Source organism: Hyperolius riggenbachi, chromosome 5, assembly GCF_040937935.1.
Source record: "Hyperolius riggenbachi isolate aHypRig1 chromosome 5, aHypRig1.pri, whole genome shotgun sequence".
Classification (NCBI taxonomy): domain Eukaryota; kingdom Metazoa; phylum Chordata; class Amphibia; order Anura; family Hyperoliidae; genus Hyperolius; species Hyperolius riggenbachi.
This window is the reverse complement of record NC_090650.1, coordinates 237,480,683-237,504,764: the sequence shown is the minus strand read 5'-3', so window position 1 is coordinate 237,504,764 and position 24,082 is coordinate 237,480,683. Positions and strand designations below refer to the sequence as shown.

General features: G+C 40.6%; 1 protein-coding gene across 4 annotated transcripts in view; it reads left to right on the top strand.

Annotated features, from left to right (window-relative positions):
- Positions 1-24,082, top strand: part of CDH12 (cadherin 12) — a 1,227,746-nt gene that overhangs the window by 816,479 nt on the left and 387,185 nt on the right. The gene's annotated exons all lie outside the window — the stretch shown is intronic.

Genomic DNA, 24,082 nt, shown 5'->3' with positions numbered 1-24,082 from the left:
ACTGAAAATTACCTTTCTAAGAAAAAATAAAAAGTTTAGTAGTGTCTGGATTCCATTTAATCATTTGAACTGCTTAACATACACATTTACAAAACCTTCCTTGCTTTAGCTGATGTTGCACATTTCTGGCCTAATATGTATCCTTATCTGCACTTTTTTTTATTGCATTGAAGATACATTATGTCAAAATGTAAATTAACCTTGAAATACATATCTTCCTGCTTGCTCAGGACTTTTATTTGTTTTTGTAGGTACAGTTGTAGGGCACTGGTCCTCTGCTGACATCTTTATTTACTTCTAGCTGATGGCCCAGTGTTGCCCGGGTATGTATTTGGCTAGTGTTGGTTCTGCCCACTTTTTCTAACCCTAACACACAATTACTCAATTACTCATTGACCTAGTTTGTGAGTTTTTGCAGTCTTTGGCATCAATAATTTGCAGTGAAACTAAAAAAAAACTTATTGGATGTGGTTCCACCCCCTTTTCTGAATTTGAACCCCAGTCACCCAATGACCAACTGTACCAGGTTTGAGGCTTGTGCCATTAACAGTGCAAGAATGGCAGCAATTAAATATTACCCTTTAAAATCAATAGGTGAATTATGATTGGCTTTTGTAGGCTCCCCCCACTTTTCTGAATATTAAGCCAAGTCACTTAGTGACCAAAGTGACCAACTCTGCAAAGTTTGAGAACCCTACCATAAACAGTGTTAGAATTTCTGCAGTTTACATTTTCCCAGTGAAATTTGTATTTGTCTCCACCCACTTTTTGGTTATGGCAGATAAAAAGTATCCTATATGTTTTTCCAGGTAATGTACTACGTGTGTGCCACATTTCATTCAAATCTGTTCAGCCATTGTTGCGTAATTGAGTAACAAACATCCAAACTTTTGCATTTATATTAGTGAGATTAGTGATATTGATCCAAGAATTCTGTTTCACCTACTATGGGCTTGTGTACATCGCTTTACATTCTATAGAAAATGTAGTGGACAAGACACAGAACATTTATATTACGCTTTTCTTCTGGAGGACTCAAAGTGCCAGAGCTGCAGCCACTAGGGTACGCTGTAGCAATGGTAAGGAGTCTTGTTCAAGGTCTCCTACAGAAGTAAGTGCTGGGTTACTGAACAGGAAGAGCCAAGATTCAAACCCAGGTCTCCTGTCACTGTGTCAGAGGCAGAGCCCTTTACCATTACACTATCCAGCCACTGCCAACAAGTATCAGAAAAAAATTGTAATATTTAAAATACATGCATATAACTGTACATTACTCCCTGAATAAAGTGCACTATAAAAATGTTTCTTATGTTGCTGTTGCAGTAAGTGGTGAAACTCTGACAGATCTGTCAGCTTTTGGACTAGTCCATCTACTTATGGGGCATTCTCAGTTATTTCTAGGTACTACTGAGAATTTCTCATAAGGAGATGGACTTTTTCAAGATCTGTTACATCTGTCAGCATTATACTACCTACTTAGTGACTGCAATATAGCAATAAAAGTTATTTATAGAGCATTTGTCTCTGGGAGAAATGTATATTGTATCATCTATATTAAAACCCCTGTATCCCTGCGTGTGCTGTCTCTGTGTAGCTGGGTCCATGCTGAACTGCTGTGCGTATGCGCGCAGCACGGACCCAGTCTCACAGAGACAGGAGGACAGGGACGGGGCCAGGGAGCCTGGCGTGTGAGCGCCCGGCCGGGCGTGCGGCGGGTGCGTTCATGCTCGTGCGGCGATTTTCACATGCTTGGGTGTGCATCGGGTGCGCGCACATGCGCAGTAAATGCGGTGGGTGGTGACTAGAAACACAGACCCTAGAGCCCATTTTTAAATGGGCTTAGGTCTGCTAGTATGTATATATTTTACATTTTACGATTTTTCTTGATACTTGTCCGTAGAAGGTAAAATTTAAGCATTTAATGAATGCATTAATTGAAAATAAAATAATGAGATAAATTGCATTTATTTTCATATATTGTATATATGAATTTCTGAAATCTCATGGGCCTGGTCCTGTCTCCGTCAGTTTATATGCATGAGTTGTCATTGTTTTGCATTGCTGGCAATTGTTTTTCTACCTGTAAAAGGTGTTTTCAAGTGTAAACTACCTGTAGCCCATTGATTAACATTGGTTGCAGTTTTCCTGTGCAGAAAATGCACAGAAAAACTGACGAGTGGAGACAGGCCTGTAACTTTTATTTACAAGTGTAATCCAGAAAGTTACAGCCATTTGCATTTATCTGCCATGTAAGGATTTGTTTCCAGGGTAATTTTACTTGCATCTGTCAGGTTAATTTCTTCTCTCCTTGCACCATTTGTCACATGACTGAAGAACACCAGTAGCTTTACCCAACCCCCCACCACCACTACATGCACACAATATATATTTGTTATTGTCGTCTTTTTGCACTGGGTATTGCTTAAATTTCTTTTGGCAATATTTTGTCAAATTGACTTTTCTCTTCTATTCTAACACTGACCTTCCTCCTTTACATGCCTAACACTAACCTCCCACTCTGGTCCTAACAGTCCCCTTTTGACTCTAGATTGCTAACACTAACCTTCACTTCACTGTTGTCACATTATAAGTTCAGCTACTACAGAGTACCAGCCCTCATCACTCCGAACGCTTAAGTGCCAGATATAAGTTCAACTATATAATAGGCAAGTGCCCGACTATCTCTTAGCCAAGCACTGCTACCATGCACAAAAATTCAGATCCCCGACTGCTCATAGCCTCAAAGTTATAGTGAGGCCTATGGGAAGCCATGATGCAAAAGGCAGCCCGTGTGCCAACAATGCCTGCTTCAATCCCCAATCTCTCCAACTCGTAGGAGGGAAATGTGATACTACTACAGCAAAGGTATTGAAAACCTTGTAAAAAGAGGTGATACATGCTTAAATAAATGATATAGTTATGTGGAGAAATAATCAGAAGATGTGTGTCTAAAATAAGGTAAATAAAGTAGTTTCCTTTTTGATTAAATAAAAACAGTTTTACTTTCCTTAAGAGCATTGGTGTTCTGCATGTTTTTATATGAGAAACAGTAGCATGAATCAAACAATAGGTGCAAATAGCTATAAAACAAGAAGAAAACAGCAAAAAGTGCAAGTATCAGTCATACAAGGGTATACCATGTTGCTTCATTTAGTTGAACATAAGCAGATAAGGCATGGAATGTGCTGTAGGTTATCAGACATCATGACATTCATTTCTTAGTAGCAAGTCAGAATTGTATTTTCCAGGACAACATATCTTGTAATACAAACAAACAAATAACTGAATCTGGTGGATAGGGATGGTCAAAAATGCCCATTTCCCATTTCATGGAAATTATGATTTCCACAAATACCAATTTCTTTATTTTTTTCTGATTTCCAATATTTGAGGAGTATTTTACTAGTCTTTTTTTGCATTAGAGAATGCAAAATAATGAAAAAAACAAAACAAAAATCTGAAAATTTGAAAAAACAAAAATGTCTTGTGATTTGTCTAAAACGATCACAGTGATCCATTTTTTGCAGGAAAGTCTGCATTTTTGATTGGTCCAATACTCACAAGTTCTGTGATTCAGCTAAAATTACCAAGTTACGATAAATTGGATTTCTGTGGTATTCCGATTTTTGTTTTCTGATTGTAGGTAGAAAAAAACAAAGTCTTGTAAACAAAGTCTTTTTTTTTCTACCTACATATATTGTTTGGCTAACACGGTACAGAAACATTTTTACTACTGTTTTCTGATTGGAAATGCTGATTTCTGATCGGAAATGCAGACATTTCAATTCCACGTAATACACATAATACAAATGAACATTCCTACCGGTGGGTCCATTGATCAGTACTTGTTCATGCCTCTGTCTCCTTTTGGCATTGCTCTCTTCCCCCTGCTCTGTAGCCTAATGGGGAGGGTGCAACTTTTGCAGGATAGGTATAATTCCCCCTATGGCATTAGGAACATCCCTTCCCACCTCACTGTGCCCCTCTCCCACCTCTCTGTGTCTCAGCTCTCTGCTCAGAAGCAGACACTGCAGCGTCATGACCAAAACTTCACAATGAATCATTCGTTCCCACCGTTACCGCCGATCTTGCCGCACTGCAAGCACCGCAATTCGCGGCATATGGCAGAGCTCTGCAAGCAGGTCAGGAGCCATTTTCAGTGGCTCCTGACCGTGTGATCACGGAGAGACATACACTTTGGCTCCCATTGATAGACAGCATCAGACTCAGGGGCCAATGAACCATCTGTCAGCACTCTGCCATCATAGAGACGGCATAGTGAGGAACCTGCGGCGATGGGGCAGCATCGTGACCGACGAGAGCAGAGGGTATACGCAGTTATTCATTGGGAGGCGGTGTGCCAGCAGTCTCTGGTCCTTAAGGGGGTAGAGACTGCTGGTACGGAAGTGGTTAAGTAGAAATATATTCCTTTCTGTTTGTTATTGTTTACATCTGCACACTGACATCCATTCCCTTCCCCTATTTCGTCTCTGTGAGCTAACCATCAGGTTATTCCTAATTACCATTTTCCTTTTTGCCCCAGATTTCATTTAATAGGTTTAGGCAAATCATAAAAGCAGTATCAAATCAAAGCGCACTGGTACTGAACAGGGGCAATACACAAGATACCCAGCATGCCTGCCGACTCAAAGCAAAGGAGCAAGTGTTGCCATACAGACTGGCAAAAAAAACGGAAACAGAGTCATTTGGGTCACACACTTCCAGGCTCATAAAACAATGGCAGATGCAGGTAATAATGCACTTGGTAGTTTTCATCGACCTCAGCAGTGAATACGATGTGAATACACCTCCTAAAAGAGAACTTGGGATACAAGGGTTTCGTTTTGTTTTGATTTTTTCAGGGCCCATATTTTGCACCAAGCCCCCATTTCTAAACTTTCTGATGGTTTACTACCAGTACCAATATGTAATACCCATTTGCATTGCATTAGTCCCATTTTTTCCACAAGATTAGGTCCAAAATAGTTGCAACAACATTTTTAATTATCAGAGACCATTTCATGTCCATTGCACAATCCAAACAATAACAAAAAGCTTAAATGATATAAAATATGCCTTCTCCATCAATCTCTTGGCTTATGTGTTCCTATTTTGGCACAAAGTTAGGTTCAGTTTAGTTGTGAGGAGCTTCCCTATCTGTCATAAACAATTTCAAGCACACTAGAGCCCTGAAAAACATTTTAAACCACTTTAATTTTACCCCTGCTACTAAATAGAATGTTTCCATCTTATTTATGCATTTCCATGGAAATGTTATTTCCATTGAAATTCAGGTGAATTGAAATTGGACAATTTAACACTGCAAACACTGTACTTTGCTTGAACTCTCTACCATCAGCCAAGTCACGTTCCAGAAAACTACATAATTAACTACATCCATCCAGTAAACCCTTTCTCCTATATTATTATTATTATTATTATTATTATTATTATTATTATTATTATTATTATTATTATTATTATTATTATTATTATTATTATTATTTCCTGTGGCATTTTCTTTACTGAGTCTCTTTATATTTAGATCATTTCATGAAAGAAAAAAGAACTCTCCAATTAGAAAATGTTCAAACACCTATGTACAAACATAATTACATGTTGCACACAAAAAAAAGGTTTTCAGAAAGTCAATATTCATTGATACTATTACTCTGATTTCATTCATCTCTTTCATATGAAATAATGTGACTTTAAAATCATCAGTTTTAATTAAGTGACCCTTTTGATGACTTATAGGCAGTTCACAAAAGAAACATTGAATGTATTCGGTGAAAGCTTGCAGTGCTGTCAGTACATTTTACAGCAAAAAAAATATTATTCAAAACACTTTTCACATCACTACAAAGAAGAGATATGCAGAATACAATGTGGGAGTAATGGCAGTATAACATCGAACAACTAATTTTCCTTTCATCATACCGGATAATGTGCTAGGTAGTATGCAGAAATATTCTTCATAAATTAAGGTAGCCGTTGGCTTTCTCTAGGGAGTGTAGGATACATAATGTAGGTCATTTTACACACTAGACGTAGGAGCACTCCCAAGAAAAACAAATGGCTAATCAAACTTGCAAGCTGATGTTAGGGGGAAAAGGGCTTTAGATTCATTGTAGCATAAACAGGCAAACTTCTTAAAGGACAACTGAAGTGAGAAGAATATGGAGGCTGCCATATTTATTTACTTTTAAACAATACCAGTTGCCTGGCATTCCTGCTGATCTATTTGGCAGCAGTAGTGTCTGAAACAAGTATGCAGCTATTCTAGTCAGATCTGACAATAATGTCAGAAACACCTGATCTGCTGCATGCTTGTTCAGGCCAGGGTCTGTAGCTAAAAGTATTAGAGGCGGTTAATCAGCAGGACAGCCAAGTAACTGGCATTGCTTAAGAGGAAAAAAATATTGCAGCCTCCATATCCCTCTCATTTCAGTTGTCCTTTAATTGTGCCATACTCACTAATAATCCCTTTCTCTGGTTTATCAACTTAAAAGCGCAATACCATTTTGGTGCAAACATGCTTTGGCATGCTGTTTATATCAGTGATGGACAAGTAATTTTGTAATTTGATGACATTATCATGATCTTTTCATTTACAGTAGAGTGTAAGTAAGCTCAGAACTTTTTGTTTCCATAAATCTTCTGTGGCATGATTACCTTTATGTAATAAACTGTCTTCATTAAAATGTATGCAAATCCCCCCCCCCCAAAAAAAGTTTTCCATGGTTTTACACTTGCAAAAGGCACTGAAAGGGTTAAGCCACGGTGTTTACCTTATGGAGAGCTGCCTAGGCAGAGCTCTCCTGCAGTCTGTAAACTGTCTGATTAGTTCTGTTCTGTATACAGAGCTAATTAGACAGGTTTATCTGCCTAAATAAGCATAGAATATAGTGTGCTATACAAGTGTTTGGGTCCACTTAAAGTTTGCACTCAGCTGCAAATGTTTAACATTGCTCAGAAACCTAAATAGCATTAATATTTCAACCATTAAGGGCTGATGCACACCAAGACCCACTTCTGGCCATTTTTTAAAATGCTTACGAGGCGAAAACCTCTTGGCTAATGAATGTGAATGGGATGGTGCACACCAGAGTGGTTCGTTTTCTCCCCAAACGTAAACTCGGGTCATGCAGCATCTTTGCTGATTTCTGAGATGATTCTGCCTCAATGTTAAGTATAGGAAAGTGGAACACCTCTCTAAAAAGGATAGATCAGAGTAGTTTTCCAAGAATTTTTGTTACAGTAGCTGTTCAGTTACAGCAGTACTGAAACAAAATATAAAAATAGCTACACAAAAAACACTAGGCATGTTTAGAAAATCACTCTAAACGTACCTAGAATCACTCTGAAAAACCTCTTCAAAAACCGCTAGCATTTGCGGATCAGCTAGTGGTTTTTGGTGTGCACTGGCCCTAAATCTGTTTTTATATGGTGCACTCTTTACATTGCAGTCAATTGTAAGTCCAGGTTAGCACACCAGTTTGTGAATGCAATATTCCTTTTTATTGCTCCATCAGCACATATTATGACAATTGCTTTGGGGGCACTGAGGGTCCCTTTTTTTTAGAAAGTGCAGTTTCTGAAGAAGGGGACCCTCAGTGGCCCCGAAACAATTGTCATAATATGTGCTGATGGAGCAATAAAAAGGAATATTGCATTCACAAACTGGTGTGCTAACCTGGACTTACAATTGACTGCAAGATATATTGGTGTCTTGGCTTGGCAATTCAGGTTACAGAACCCATCCTCTGGGTAAGGTGTGATACCCACACAACCCCTTTGCACTTTTACACTCTTTCAATTATAATGTGTTCAGTACTTTACCATCAACAAACCTTTTCTTGCATGATTAATTAGCTTCACAAAGCTGGAAGAACTTCAGCTCTTCCTGTATAGCCACTGGAGATGATCAATGCAATGCAAATAGTTTCCCATTGCATTCAAAGTTCATGTAAATTATATGCAGCTTGAAACTGGACCAATCAGAACAATGTCCTTTGAGCTGAAATTGGTTGCATTAATTGGTTGGACATGCTGCAAGATGCAGGGCCAACTTGCTCAATCGTGAGCATGGTGGTAATGGTGAGCAATATCGGGATGAGCAATCAATCCAAAGAGAGTCCTTACGCTGTCCCCCAAATGTGTAATGTGCCCAGTGCACTATACATTCCCTGTCCGTGGCTGCCGCTTGTTCTCCACTGGCTGCGGATGCATTCCTTGCTCCATACATGCTCCACACGTGGTTGCCGAAGCAACAAAGGCATGAGTGTGACATGACAAACGCACCCACGTGTACGCTAGCACGCTAGCCACGTGGGGCATGTGTATGGTGCAAGGAGTGCGCCCGAAGCCAGAAGTGGTCAAGCAGCAGACAGGTATTGTATAGAGCACTGATCACCAGGGGGGTGTCAATACACATTAGGAGGACAGCATCATTCAGTACAAAGCCAATTCCCAATCAATTTCACCATGAAATTTATTGGGAATCAGCCTGCAGTGTATGGGCAGCCAACAGATCTCTCTCAAATCAGATTTTATTTGAGAGAGATTTGTCTCTTGGTCAAATCTGACCATCATCAGGAGTTGTATGGTTACCTTAAGTGTCAGACCTGCTTTCATCAGGCAAGCAATTGAAGACATTAACAATAAGGGTTTTAACTGGAAGCCAATCCTTGGTTGTTATGTAAATTAAGGAATACCAAGAATTCTGTGGGGATCCCATACATAGGGTATAATTTTAAAATCATTAAATTCAAGGCTTTACAAATGAAATGAAAAAGTCTTGGGATATCAAAAATGAATAGTCATACAAAAGGTGTATTAAAATTATGTAAAGGGTCACTGTAATGGTTGAAATTAACATTTCACAGTAGTATTTACTGTAAAAGGGTAGAGGTGAATGATATCTATACTATAAAAAAGGGAGATGAATTCCAGTACATTTGCCCAAAAATAAAAATGACAATAAAGAGCTTGATTGCAAAATCTATTGTGGGTAGCTGTCATAAAGTGCATAATGCAAATTTTAAAGAAGTGGCTGCTTGGTGAATGTAAACATGAAATGGCCATAAAAGCCATAAAAAACATAACAGTTGCTGCAGGATAAATGTAAACATGAGGTGGCCATAAAGGTACATTTAGGAATGAAAATCAGTGGTGAGGTAAGATTTTACAATAGACAAACACTGAGTAAATCATTAAAAATAGTAGTGTAAAAAATACAGCATTTTTTAAAATTAAGTTATTTACAGCAATATGTTTTTTTTTTTTTTTAATGAAAAATATTTCTCTCATTGGGAATCATGTTTTCTAACAACAGGACTCACCCTAGCACTTCTGCACCAAATGTATTATTAATATTAATGATTTGCATCAGTCAAAAAGATGGGTACATAAACATGGAGACAATGGTATACATGGAAATATGAACATTGGTATATAATACAGAAGTAACAGGAAATGTAATTGTTATACTGACAAATGTAAAGTGATTAGCAAAAAGTATAGCAGCAGCTTACAAGACACAGAAGGGGAGATAATTAGGGAGAAATTGTATACTAATAATATATCATCTCTGCTAGTCAATTAGATAGTGCTAGGTCTCTGTACAGATCTTTTGCCTTTTACTAATTCAGGATACAGTGGTTGAAAGTGTTGTACTGCTTTTATAGCTTCATGCATTTTATTTATTTATTTATTGTGCTTTATGTTAGTACTGCTCTTTGGTTTTACAAGACATTTTACTGGTTTTGCTGTCATAGTGTTTTGTTTTTGTTTTTGTCTGAATGGCCTAAAAGTGATTATGTTTTATGTAAAAATGTGGGTTCTGTAGCTAAGTTAACAATTGTGTTCATACATTTTAAAACATAAATTAGTTTTATTCCTTTTCATTTCAAACGCATTTTCAGATTTGTGTTGAAGATATTAATTAAAACTTTTTTTTCCCATATGAATATGAGTTGCATAGCTCAGTTGTTAGCCCATGCTTTTTGTGACAGATATAAGTGTCAATGTCAAAGTTGCAGTCATTTTGGAGCACAAATGACTTGACATTGATGCTATTTTATGGAAAGATAGATTTCACAGAACGATTGTCACCTGTGCCCACATATTAGACTATATAAAAAAGAATGTTTCTTATTTACTATTCTTCTTACTTCTAGTATATTTCCTAGAGTCAGAGACAGTAATGAAAACTTTTTACAACAGTATGAGCTCCACAGATCAGTTGTAATATGTGCTTAAAAATCAATTCAATGCATATTAATACCACTATTTTCTACAGGTTATTAATAATATTAATAATAATAATTATTATTATTATCATAAAGTGTTAGCATCTTATGCAGTATTGTACAGTAAATAGGGAAGATAATACAACATTAAAGAGCGGTACAAAGACAGGTCACATAGTAAACATCAAAAATAACTTGAAGCGAACAAAAAGTTCTATTTTTACCCATTAGTTCGCTTTAATAGGTTCACTAGAAGTAAAGCACCGCATCCCCGCCACAAAATGAGCGCTTTAGACCCCCCAAATCCCGAGGCAAATATCCATGACCAACTTGGTCATGGATTTTGCTGCCTTGAGAGGCAGAGCTTTCTGCTGTAGCTCTGCCTCTCCTGCCATCAATCGCCGCGCGGATCTCCACCTCTCCCCACCCCTCTCTGTGAAGGAAGAGTGAGAGGGGCAGGGAGAGACATCAGAAGAGGCAGAGCTGCAGCTGAAAGCTGCCCCTTCTGAAGCACTGGCTGGAATGCCCCCCGGGGATTTGGGGGTCTAAAGCGCTCGTTTTGCGGCAGGGATGCGGCGCTTTACATCTAGTGAGTGCATAGAGAGAAGAGTCGCACACCACTGGTGAGTTGCTGGACCAGTGTTTGTAATCCGCAAAAAATTCCAGAAGGTCCGCACACTCTAAAGTACCAAGTCCTGTTTATTCAAACACGTGACAAACCATTCCACAAACCAATGAGTCGTTTTGGAGCCCCGTGGGGTCCCCTTTGTAAAGGCTACAGTACAGAATGGTAACGATTGTTACCATTTTGTACTGTAGCCTTGACAAAGGGGACCCCACGGGGACCTGAAATGACTCATTGGTTTGTGGAATGGTTTGTCACGTGTTTGAATAAACAGGACTTGGTACTTTAAAGTGTGCGGACCTTCTGGAATGTTTTACATCTAATGAGAGTACTGGATTACAAGGTAACAATAGAAAATTTTATGCGCTTCAGTCTCTCTTTAAGAGTCACGAAAGTGCAATTTACAATTACTAATTTTCTGCAAGTACTGAACAAAAATATTCAAATTATATAATTGTTTATATAGTATAACACTGTTCATGGGAACACTCTTAAAGAGGAACTCCAGTGAAAATAATGTAATAAAAAAGTGCTTCATTTTTACAATAATTATGTATAAATGATTTAGTCAGTGTTTGCCCATTGCAAAATTTTTTAAATCCCTGATTTACATTCTGACAGTTATTACATGGTGACTTTTTTACTGTTGGCAGGTGATGTAGCTGCTGTATGTTTTTTGGGCAGTTGGAAACAGCTGTAAACAGCCATTTTCCACAGTGCAGCAAGGTTCACAGACAGTAAACTGCCAAGAGTACGTACTCATAATTTCTTTGTGGGAGGGGTTTCACCACAATATCAGTCATACAGCGCCCCCTGATGGTCTGTTTGTGAAAAGGAATAGATTTCTCATGTAAAAGGGGGTACCAGCTACTGATTGGGATAAAGTTCAATTCTTGGTCGGAGTTTCGCTTTAAAGCCCATCTAAAGCAAAAATTCAATAAAAAATATTAACCTCATTAGTGGTTTCTCAATCACCTTACATCCCACCATTCCAGTGCTGAGTCCCTCTAAACATACTCCACAAGAGTGTGTCAAATATGATTCTTGAACCTAGACTCCCACTGTATGAGCACATACTGGACATGCGTGAGTATTGTCCACTGGTGCATGAGCGCTTCATTCCACTGGGCATATGGTGACCTTACTTGCACATGCCCAGTACAGATATGCTTGTACACAGATGTGAGCATGGCTTCAAGAAGAAGAGAGTCCAGAGCAGCAACTAGTCCTATAATGCGTCTCAAAATATAATATTCACTAAAATATGTAATAGCAAAAATACTTATATCTAGTGCTGTTGTTCAAAAATTTGGCATTACGGTGCTTGAGACCCTAACACACGCATTCAATGCAATTTCAGCACCAAGCAGTGGGACAGGGTACATTTCATTTAGTTCAGGTATGTCCTTTTTTCCAGGAAGAATCAGACCAAAGTATCGGAGTGAAACACACCCCATCCTGCTGTTTGAAGGAGGAAATCTCTTTAAAACTGAAACACCCCTTCCTGCTGTTCAGTGCTGAAAAAGTTCTAAATTGTTGTGTTGGGGTCCAGAAGAACACCATAATGTCAAATTCGAACAACAACACTTCTTGTATCCATCTAATTTTAATAGTTTTTAGCAGATGTTATAGATTTAAATATATCTGAACTGATTTCTGCATTATTCATCTCACTCATATGAACCACTAGTAGGAATATTCTTCAGTGTTCTCAGGCAACATTGTTACTAACTTATACTAACAAAATGTTTTGAGTCCATGGGTATAGTGAAACTGGAACATTTGATAAAGATCATGAAAGAATTTACAATGCATTTAAACTTTCAACTTTCCACATTTACAAAAATGTTAATATTTCTTCAACTGGGATTTGTTGAAAAGTGTGCCTGAGCTGCCTGTATGAAAAGGGCGCCTCCATAGACATCAATGTTATTTCTGCAAATAACGGCTACAAGGTGGTGAAAAGGGCACCCAAGTTTTGATATAGGCTACAAGCAGGCGCCCCTTGGTAGCCCATATTTTATTTGGCTACTTTCGGGTACAGTAGGGCACCCCTTTGTAGCCCATATTATTTTCGGCTACAAGGTTTTCATGCTACAGTAGGGCACCCCTTTGTAGCCCATATTTTTTTTCGGCTGTAAGGTTTTCAGCTACAGTAGAGTGCCTCTTTGTAGCCCATATTTTTTTTGGCTACAGTAGGGCGCCCCTTTGCAGCCCATATTTTTTATTCAGCTACAAGGTTTTTGGCTACAAGGTTTTTGATTCTGTTACAAAAGGGCACCCTTTTATATGCAAGATTTTTTAATTTGGGGGTGCAGGGAGGTAGGATTAGGCATCACAAGTGGAAGGGGTGTCTTAGGGTTAGGCACCACTAGGGGGGTTTAGGGTCAGGCACCACCAGGGAAGACATGGGGTTAGGCACCACCAGGGGAGTCTTAGGGTTAGGCACCACCTGGGGGGTCTTAGGGTTAGGCACCACCAGGGGAGTCTTAGGGTTAGGCACCACCTGGAGGGTCTTAAGGTTAGGCACTACCTGGGGGTCTTAGGGTTAGGCACCACCTGGGGGTCTTAGGGTTATTCACCACCTGGGGGATCTTAGGGTTAGGCACCACCAGGGGAGTCTTAGGGTTAGGCACCACCAGGGGAGTCTTAGGGTTAGGCACCACCAGGGGGGTCTTAGGGTTAGGCACCACCTGGTGGGTCTTAGGTTTAGGCACCACCTAGGGAGTCTTAGGGTTAGGCACCACCAGGGGAGTCTTATGGTTAGGCACCACCAGGGGAGTCTTAGGGTTAGGCACCACCTAGGGGGTCTTAGGGTTAGGCACCACCTAGGGGGTCTTAGGGTTAGGCACCACCTGGGGGGTCTTAGGGTTAGGCACCACCAGGGGAGTCTTAGGGTTAGGTATCACCTGGGGGGTCTTAGGGTTAGGCACCACCAGGGGGGTTAGGGGGGTTTCTGTGTGAGAGTAGGGGAAGTTAGGTCATATTAATCACCAGAGGCTGTCTTAGGGTTAGGCCCCACCAGGGAGGGGTTAGGGTTAGGCACCACCAGGGGGGTTAGGGACCATTTGGGGAGGGTTCTGTGTGAGAGTAGGGAGAAGTTAGGTCATAGTAATCACTTTTCTCAGCGAAATCTAGAGCCCTTTTATAGCCCAACAAATTTTGCCTATAACAGCATCCTTTTTAAAAACTAAAACTAGCTTTTTCAGCTACACTAGGGGCCCTTTGTTGCAGAATTTGGCATATAAGGGCTACACCAGATGCCCTTTGCAGCTAAATTTGGCATGTGGGCTACACTGGGCACCTTTTGTAACCAAATTTGGCATATATGGGCTACAACAGGCACCCTTTGTAGCCGAATTTGACATATATGGGCTACACCAGGTGCTCTTTATAGCCGAATTTGGCATGTATGGGCTACACCAGATGCCCTTTGTAGCCAAATTTGCCATATATGGGCTATACCAGGCGTTCTTTGTAGCCGAAGTTGGTATATGGGCTACACCAGGCGCCCTTTGTAGCCGAAGTTGGTATATGAGCTACACCAGGCCCTTTTCAAATAGACGCCTTCAACTCCCATGAGGGAGTGTCAGTCAATGACAAAATGATTCCTCAGGGTTGATGCATTATGCTAAGCTATATACTCAAGTTCACTTATGATCCCTTATTACTTGCAACAGACATCTCAAAGCATAACACTTCTAACTCTGTACTCATAGGTTAACTAGGTACTCATAGGTTAACTACTTGACTTATTAAGTTTAGATTTTTATTAAATATTGTTTCTTCCTTTAAGGAGCACTTTAATGGCCCTTCATGAAAACAAATAATTCATAAATAAAAGAGGTAAATAGAGATCAATTGATTTTCACTTCCTGTGTTGTAACATGACCTCTACTAATCAGTAAAATGAATCTGCTCTTAAACAAGAGCAAAGGCTAATTAGTATTTGGTATAAACTGTATCAGCAGGATCCTTCTCAGTTACATGATGTTAGGATGTTAACTCCTCTTATTAACACAAACTTCCCCCACTGGCACTACACGCTTAGTAGTTTGGGTCACCCTGAGCTGCTTGGTTACTCTGTTGTACTGGTCCAAGCCCCTTCTCATACAGCCATATCAAATCCTGCTATGTACTGATGAGGACCAAACGTTTGAAACAGGCTGTCACATGTGGGTTTGATATTGCTATACACCAGTGGTTCTGGATGCTTGCTTGGCTTACTAAGGGCTTTTTCACACTATAGGCAGTGGTAAAAAGGCAAAAACGCTGCGTTTTGGCTGCAGGCGTTTTCAAGGCGTTTAACGCCAACACATTACTATCAATTGTAAAGAGAAACGCTGCAGTCAGCCCTAAAAAAGCTCCTGGGAGCGTTGAAACACAACGCTCCAAAACGCCGAGTTAGATGTAAAAGGTAAAATTAAAGTCTATGGATTTACCTTAGAAAACGCCAACTTCGGCTGTGGCGTTAAAACGCCGAAAAAGTCCTCTGGTGTCAAAGGGCCCTAAGGGTGAAAAGGAATTATTTGCATATTTAGTAGCAGTGCATTGTGGGTAACCACAAATGTTCACTTATAGCTGAATTATTGCATATTTCCTTCTGTTTTAGGAAGGAAAATTACACCAAACTTTGCTTTTTTTAGGAGGAGGTCTTTTTGGATTCTTTTATCCTCCTATACATTCTTAGTAGTTTGGGTCACCCTGAGCTGCTTGGTTACTCTGTTGTACTGGTCCAAGCCCTATCTCATACAGCCTTATCAATCCTTGCCATGTACAGATGAGGACCAAAAGTCTGAAACAGGCTTTCACATGTGGGTTTGATATGGCTGTGTAAAGTTTAAAGCTATAGGCTTGCTATACACCAGTGGTTCTGGATGCCTGTTTGGCTTACCAAGGGAGTAATTTGCATATTTAGTAGCAGTGCATTGTGGGTAACCACAAATGTTCACTTATAGCTGAATTATTGCAGATTTCTTTCTGTTTTAGGAAGGCAAATTACACCAAGCTTTGCTTTTTTAAGTAGGAGGTCTTTTTGGTCCCTTTTATCCTCCTATACATTCCGAGTGGTTTGGGCCACCCTGAGCTGCTTGGTTACTCTGTTGTACTGGTCCAAGCCCTATCTCATACAGCCATATCAATTCCTGCCATGTACTGATGAGGTCCAAAAGTCTGAAACAGGCTGTAATACCCCCTTCCTGCCCTCTACCCTCTTATGCGGCGTATGCTATGCCGCGGGTCAGCTAGTCAGTTATAAAGTACATTGAGGAGTTTAGTATAGCAGTAATGGTTTTAAATAAAACATATTAGCATCTTACCTTCCCAACCTAATTACAAGCCATCTTAAATGTATTTTGAAGTAAGGCTGCCATCACAAATGCCTTCCTCTGGAGCAAAGTAGTAAGGCAGAACTTGATGGACATTTATTTTTCAGCACATTCATTTTACAATTACCAGGCGTTATTGAATCTATGTAATGCACATTACGCAGTTTATATAACTTCTGTTATACACACAATGGGCTCGATTCACAAAGCGGTGCTAACCCAGTTAGAGACTTTAGGCATGATAACCATTGCACCACTCTGGTGAAAAGCCAGTTTAGGTGTGATAAGTTTAGGCATGATAAGTTTAGGTGTGATAAGTTTAGGCATGATAAGTTTAGATAAGTTTAGATCGCTTGCAAAGTCCCGCACGCAAAGCAGCGCCATTAAACTTTATACGAAGTGCACCAGTCTTTGCTAGCGTAAAACGTTTGATCAGCTGTGCACTGAGGTGCTGACGCAGTTGGCGCTTAAACTTATCATGCCTAAACACTTATCACACCTTAACTTATCATGCCTAAACTTATCACACCTAAACTTATCACACCTAAACTTATCATGCCTAAACTGAGTTTAGGCATGATAAAGAGCTTTTCACCAGGGTGCTAACTGTTAGCACCGCTTTGTGAATCAGGCTCAATGTGTACCATCTTCCATGTTTTACATAGTTTGTATAACTGGTAAAATCTATGTGCACTGTCTGCGCACATACATTTTAGAGAGTCTTCATTGTTACGTCCCTGTTTTACTATAATATTACCATGTAGTTGTACCATGAAGCAGCACAGCAGTTATATGGAAAATGTACTGTTATTGGAAGCTTACAATAAACTAGCATAGTGATTACAAGGTGCTTAAAGGGATACTGTAGGGGGTCGGGGGAAAATGAGTTGAACTTACCCAGGGCTTCTAATGGTCCCCCGCAGACAGCCTGTGCCTGCGCATCCACTCACCGATGCTCCGGCCCCGCCTCCGGTTCACTTCTGGAATTTCAGACTTTAAAGTCTGAAAACCACTGTGCCTGCGTTGCCGTGTCCTCGATCCCGCTGATGTCATCAAGAGCGCACAGCGCAGGCCCAGTATGGTCTGTGTCTGCGCAGTACGCTCCTGGTGACATCAGCAGGCGCAGTGGTTTTCTGACTTTAAAGTCAGAAATTCCAGAAGTGAACTGGAGGCGGGGCCAGAGCATCGGTGAGTGGCTGCGCCAACACAGGATGTCTGCGGGGGACCATCAGAAACACCGGGTAAGTACAACTCATTTTCACCCGACCCCCTACAGTATCCCTTTAACATGAGTTATATTAGTTGTGTCAGTGGGGTCAGATAAATATCTTGTTGCCTTATTGCCAAGTCAAGTTAGCCAACTCTTTCTAAAGAACCTTTATCAGCTTCTTCCTGTATTTGGGTAGCCTTGGTGGATTGTAATCCCTCATTTTCCAATGTTACCACTAGGGATGAGGAAGAATGCCTCTGGCAATCTCGCGAGAATTCTTCAGACTTCAGGTGGTTCCATGAATTTTAATTCAAACAGCTTTGCAAAATACATTGAGGTACATGGCAAAGACTTGAGCAGTTCATTGCAAAGCCTCCATAGATGCTATAATCACCAATATTTACTAGTTATGTTAAGAAGAATAGTTAGAACAAGAGGGAAACAGATTTCAAAAAAGACCTTGTAGTTATTGAGAGCATGTATTAAAGTTATGATAGGAAAAAAAGCTATTTTGAAATATGGTTTAATGACAGATAATGTAACTATTTGAAAAAAAAACTCTTGTTGAGTTGTGTTTATAGCACGTCTGGAGGGTTTCTTATTAACCACTAAAGTAAGAGGCATTGGGCCTTCTTCAATTTACTTTCCTCTTGTAACGATTGGTGTCAGCAAGAACAGATTTTCTGATTATTGGTGATCTGCAGTATCACCAATAATACAGATGCTATACCTGATTATGTAGTGATCTGCAGAATCACCAATAATGCGAGTATAGCGAGACACAGGACAACCAGATGTAAAGATAGGTGTTTGGTGCAACAGTAATACAGATAGAGATACCAACTTCCCAGATGAGCTGGTAGAGGGAGATATCTCTATAGAACACAGGGATCAGCACTCCAGCAAGCTGGAGATGCAGATGAACTAGTAATCAGTTCACCCGAGGAGCGGGTGGTGCACAGTAAGACAACGTATACTGATCACCCGTGGAGCGGGTGATTCAGACTGCACTGCAGCCGGTGATCACCTGAGGGGCAGGAGATCAACACTGTACTGCAGCTCATAATCACCTGAGGAGCAGGTGATTAAGACTGTACTGCAGCTACTGGTCACCTGAGGAGCAGGTGATTCAGACTGTACTGCAGCTACTGGTCACCTGAGGAGCAGGTGATTAAGCTGTACAGAGAATCCCTCACCAGGGACTAGGCTCCCTGGTGAGGGCAGGAGAGTCAGACAAGCAGATTCAGCAACAAATGGACAGATACGGTACAAAGACAGAAGGCTAAATCAGAGTAGTGTTCAGGCTGAGTCGGCAACAGGATCAGATAGGCAAAAGCACAGAATCAGTAGGCAGAAGAGTAGTCAAGGCTAACAGAAGGTCATAACAAATAATACAATTCAATTAGTACTTTAGCTATCAACAGAATCTGACTAAGTGTGGATCCCCAGCTCCTGCTGGTTCTAGCACACTTTGGGATCTGACTAAGGTCTGAGTACTAACACATAGCATTTGCAACAGCAGACGAGGAGCTACTGACAGGCAGGTCCTATATATACTGAGAGCGCCAAACAGCGCCGCCCCAGTCACTCAGCCAATCAGAAGCACTGCTGGAGTCAGCTGACCGGCCGATCAGCTGACTCCCCTTCTATTCGCATAAAGGTCCTGTCACCTGGCGCGCAAGCGCGTAGCCCTCAGCCTATGTGCAACTGAAGGACCAGGTAAAACTCCACCATGTAATTGCGTGGCGGAGGCCTCCGGCTGAGACGCGGAGACAGCCGCCATGCCGCTCACCTCTGCGGCTGCATCTCCGCTATCTATTACACCTCTCCTAAGTTTTTTTCCAGGAGATATATATATATTTTTTTTTTTTTTTTTTAAACTCAGCACACAGACCCAAATACATGGGTACTCAGTTACATGGGGCATTGGCAATTTCTTTTCATGCCGTACCTCTAAACTGAAATGCGTGATCATCATAGTTTATTCATCGTATGATATTCATTATAGATTAGTACGTGCTAGGTAGGTATCTCTGTGACTTTCTTCCCCATTAAACTCTTATTCCTCACTATTACCTGGCTGTTACTGCAACAGTTATCATTTATCCTTCATATACCTTTACCCCATCCACATCCTACATATATTCCTCTCGACTCTCCAACCTCTCTCTTTAAAAGGTATCCAAATCCTACAGATTCATCCAACAAACATGGACGCCCCAAATGGGCCCCTCACAGTCATCCCATCAATCACTCCTTCCCAGGTGTCTACCATCATATACCAATACCCACCAGCCCTGCTCCAGCCACCAAAACAGCCCTCGCCCGTCACTCCCAACTCTCAGCTCACCAACTCTCAGCTCAGGCCCTCTCCAAGACAGACCTAATCGAGATTAGCTATAAGACTTCTCCATATTTCTTCTACTCTAGCCATCTTTCCTAGATCCTTGTTCTTACACAATTCATCCATCCTAACAAGCCATTCTCCTATATCTAACCTAGCCGGATTCTTCCAGTTATTAGTTATAATACTTTTGGCAACTATCGTGCCGTATTCTTTAATCAGAGTGCATCCAGGGCTTTCTTTTTTTGCTGTGTAACTAAGGATTGCTTCTTTCGGTGTAAGAGCAAATTTTTCCTTTAGCAATTTCTCAGCCAGTAGGATAAAATCCCCCCAGAATTTTCTAACTATCGGGCACTGCCACCACATGTGTAGAGTGCCTCCATCCCCCTGTCCACACCTCCAGCACATCACCCTGCGGTTTGCAAATTTACCGATATATTTTTTTTAATCTTCTGTTTGAAATACATTTTCAGCACTGTGTAATTAAAAAAAAAAAAAAAAAGGTAGGTTAAAAAGTTTAGTCAAAATTATTCTGAGTATTTTTCTGGCTTGCTGGTGACTTAAAAAGCTGAGAACTATAACCAAGGAGAAAACTTAGAAACTACATAAAAGCAATTGACGTCAATGTAATTGCCAAAAAATCTGCTGGAGAACTTGTGAAAATGTCATTGATGAATATTAAAGTAAAATATGCAGCAATTCCAAGAAATTTTTGGTAAGTGAAAATGGCTCAATGTATTGTGAGATCAAACTCCATATCTTTTCCTGCTCAACCCTATATTACACAGTACGGCCAGTAGCAGGGGCGTTCCTAGGGTCCTTGGAGATTGGGGGCACCTGTGGGCTCAAGGTGAGAGCAAAATAAATGGGCGTGGCCATACAGTGAGTGGGCGTGGCCATGGGTGGGGCCACATTTACATGAACTTAGCAGCGGTGTAAGCTACAGATATCGGGCCTGCCCATCAAAATATTGGATGGAGCCCCATGTCTTTTATTTAGATAATTGACAATCAGTATAGGCATAGATCAAAGATGTATACGCACATACAATTTTGAATGGTCAATCACTGACCAATTTTACCACCCCCATGCTGTAAGTGGGCCAACAGACAATGACAGAGCTAAAATTGGCTAATCAAAATTGTATGTGTGTACCAGGCTTTACAGCTAATACTGTACATACTGAAAGTAGCAGGGATCAGCACACACTGCAGCTAGTTTACTATCAGTACAGGCACAGAGTAACAGCTTATACTGTACATACTGGAGGCAGCAGAGATCAGCACACACTGCAGGTAGTTTACTATCAGTACAGGCACAGAGTAACAGCTTATACAGTACATACTGGAGGTAGTAAAGATCAGCACACACTGCAGCTAGTTTACTATCAGTACAGGCACAGAGTAACAGCTTATACTGTACACACCAGAGGTAGCAGAGATCAGCAGATACTTCAGCTAGTTTACTATCAGTACAGGCACAGAGTATCAGTTTATACTGTACATACTGAAGGTAGCAGAGATCAGTACACATTGTAGCTAGATAACTATCAGTACAGCTACAGAGTAATAGCTTATACTGTACATACTGGCGGTAGTAGAGATCAGTACACGCTGCAGGTAGTTTACTATCAGTACAGGCACAGAGTAACAGCTTATACTGTACATACAGGAGATCGCAGAGATCAGCACACCCTGAAGCTAGTTTACTATCAGTACAGGCACAGAGTAACAGCCTATACTGTGCATACTGGAAGTAGCAGAGATCAGAACACACTGCAGCTAGTTTACTATCAGTACATGCACAGAGTAACCACTTACACTGTACATACTGGAGGGAGCAGAGATCAGACCACACTTCAGTGAGTTTACTATCAGTACAGGCACAGAGTATAAGCTTTTGCATGGGCTATATCACTTCTTTTGATGGGGCAAATCAAATTCAGATAGGTAAAGTTACCCGCCTTGCTTACCTTAACTAATCAAGTATTCTAGTGGCAGGCTGGTAGTGATCGGGCGATGCTAGTGGCAGGCTAGTGATCGGACGATGCTAGTGGCAGGTTGGTAGTGATCGGTCGATTCACATGAGAGGCTTGTGGTGATCAGTAGATTCTAGTAGAAGGTAGATATTAATGAATATATTTTAGTGGAAAGCAGGTAGTGATAGGCAGGCAGCAGAAGACAAGTGACAGTAGTAATGCTGGATCCACACCATGCATGTCTGTCATCCACTACTTGTTAGCATCTTCTCATGATGGATCCACACCATACAATTTTTGGCAGATTTACCAGCCAGATCGATTATTTCCAGCATGTCCGATCTGAGGATCGATTTTTTTTTCAGCCATTTGATAGATGATAGATTTCCATAGAAACAAAAAGAAATAGATCAGAAAATTGCTAAAAAAATTGATTGATGCTCAGATCGGACATGCTGGAAATAATCAATCTGGCAGGAAAATCTGCCAAACAATTGTATGGTGTGGATCCAGCATGAGAAGATGCTAACAAGTAGTGGGTGACAGACATACAGTAGGTGCTAGGGTGCAGTGGAAGCTAAGTAACAAGATGCAGTGGGAAAAAAGAGTCTAGGACTTACGGTACACTATAATACAGATTAAATTGAGGACAGTCAGTGACATGACTATGTACTCTGTAACGTGCTGCAGAAGATGTCGGTGCTGTATAAATACAAAATAATGATATGGGAGTGATATCAGACTATGACTGTGGAATGATTAGGTGGTGAGCTCCTCTGAGGACAGTCAGTGACATGACTATGTACTCTGTAACGTGCTGCAGAAGATGTCAGTGCTATATAAATACAAAATAATGATATGGTAGTGATATCAGACTATGACTGTGGAATGATTAGGTGGTGAGCTCCTCTGAGGACAGTCAGTGACATGACTATGTACTCTGTAACGTGCTGCAGTAGATGTCGGTGCTATATACATACATAATAATAATATGGTAGAACATTAGACTATGACTATGGTAGGATTAGATTGTGAGCTCCTCTGAGGACAGTCAGTGACATGACTATGTACTCTGTAACGTGCTGCAGAAGATGTCGGTGCTATATAAATACATAATAATATGGTAGGACAGTACATAGTTACATAGTTACATAGTTATTTTGGTTGAAAAAAGACATACGTCCATCGAGTTCAACCAGTATAAAGTACAACACCAGCCTGCTCCCTCACATATCCCTGTTGATCCAGAGGAAGGCGAAAAAACCCTTACAAGGCATGGTCCAATTAGCCCCTAAAGGGAAAAATTCCTTCCCGACTCCAGATGGCAATCAGATAAAATCCCTGGATCAACATCATTAGGCATTACCTAGTAATTGTAGCCATGGATGTCTTTCAACGCAAGGAAAGCATCTAAGCCCCCTTTAAATGCAGGTATAGAGTTTGCCATAACGACTTCCTGTGGCAATGCATTCCACATCTTAATCACTCTTACTGTAAAGAACCCTTTCCTAAATAAATGGTTAAAACGTTTTTCCTCCATGCGCAGATCATGTCCACTAGTCCTTTGAGAAGGCCTAGGGACAAAAAGCTCATCCGCCAAGGTATTATATTGCCCTCTGATGTATTTATACATGTTAATTAGATCCCCTCTAAGGCGTCTTTTCTCTAGACTAAATAAACCCAGTTTATCTAACCTTTCTCGATAAGTGAGACCTTCCATCCCACGCATCAATTTTGTTGCTCGTCTCTGCACCTGCTCTAAAACTGCAATATCTTTTTGTAATGTGGTGCCCATAACTGAATTCCATATTCCAGATGTGGCCTTACTAGAGAGTTAAACAGGGGCAATATTATGCTAGCATCTCGAGTTTTTATTTCCCTTTTAATGCATCCCAAAATTTTGTTAGCTTTAGCTGCAGCTGCTTGGCATTGAGTACGATTATTTAACTTGTTGTCAATGAGTACTCCTAAGTCCTTCTCCAAGTTTGATGTCCCCAACTGTATCCCATTTATTTTGTATGGTGCTAGACCATTAGTACGTCCAAAATGCATGACCTTACATTTGTCAACATTGAATTTCATCTGCCATGTATATGCCCATATAGCCATCCTATCCAGATCCTGTTGCAATATGACACTATCTTCCTGAGAGTTGATGATTCTGCACAATTTTGTATCATCTGCAAAAATAGCAACATTGCTCACTACTGCATCTACTAGGTCATTAATAAATAAATTGAAGAGCACTGGACCCAGAACAGACCCCTGTGGGACCCCACTGCTAACAGTCTCCCATTTTGAGTACGATCCATTGACCACAACTCTTTGTTTTCTGTCCATTAGCC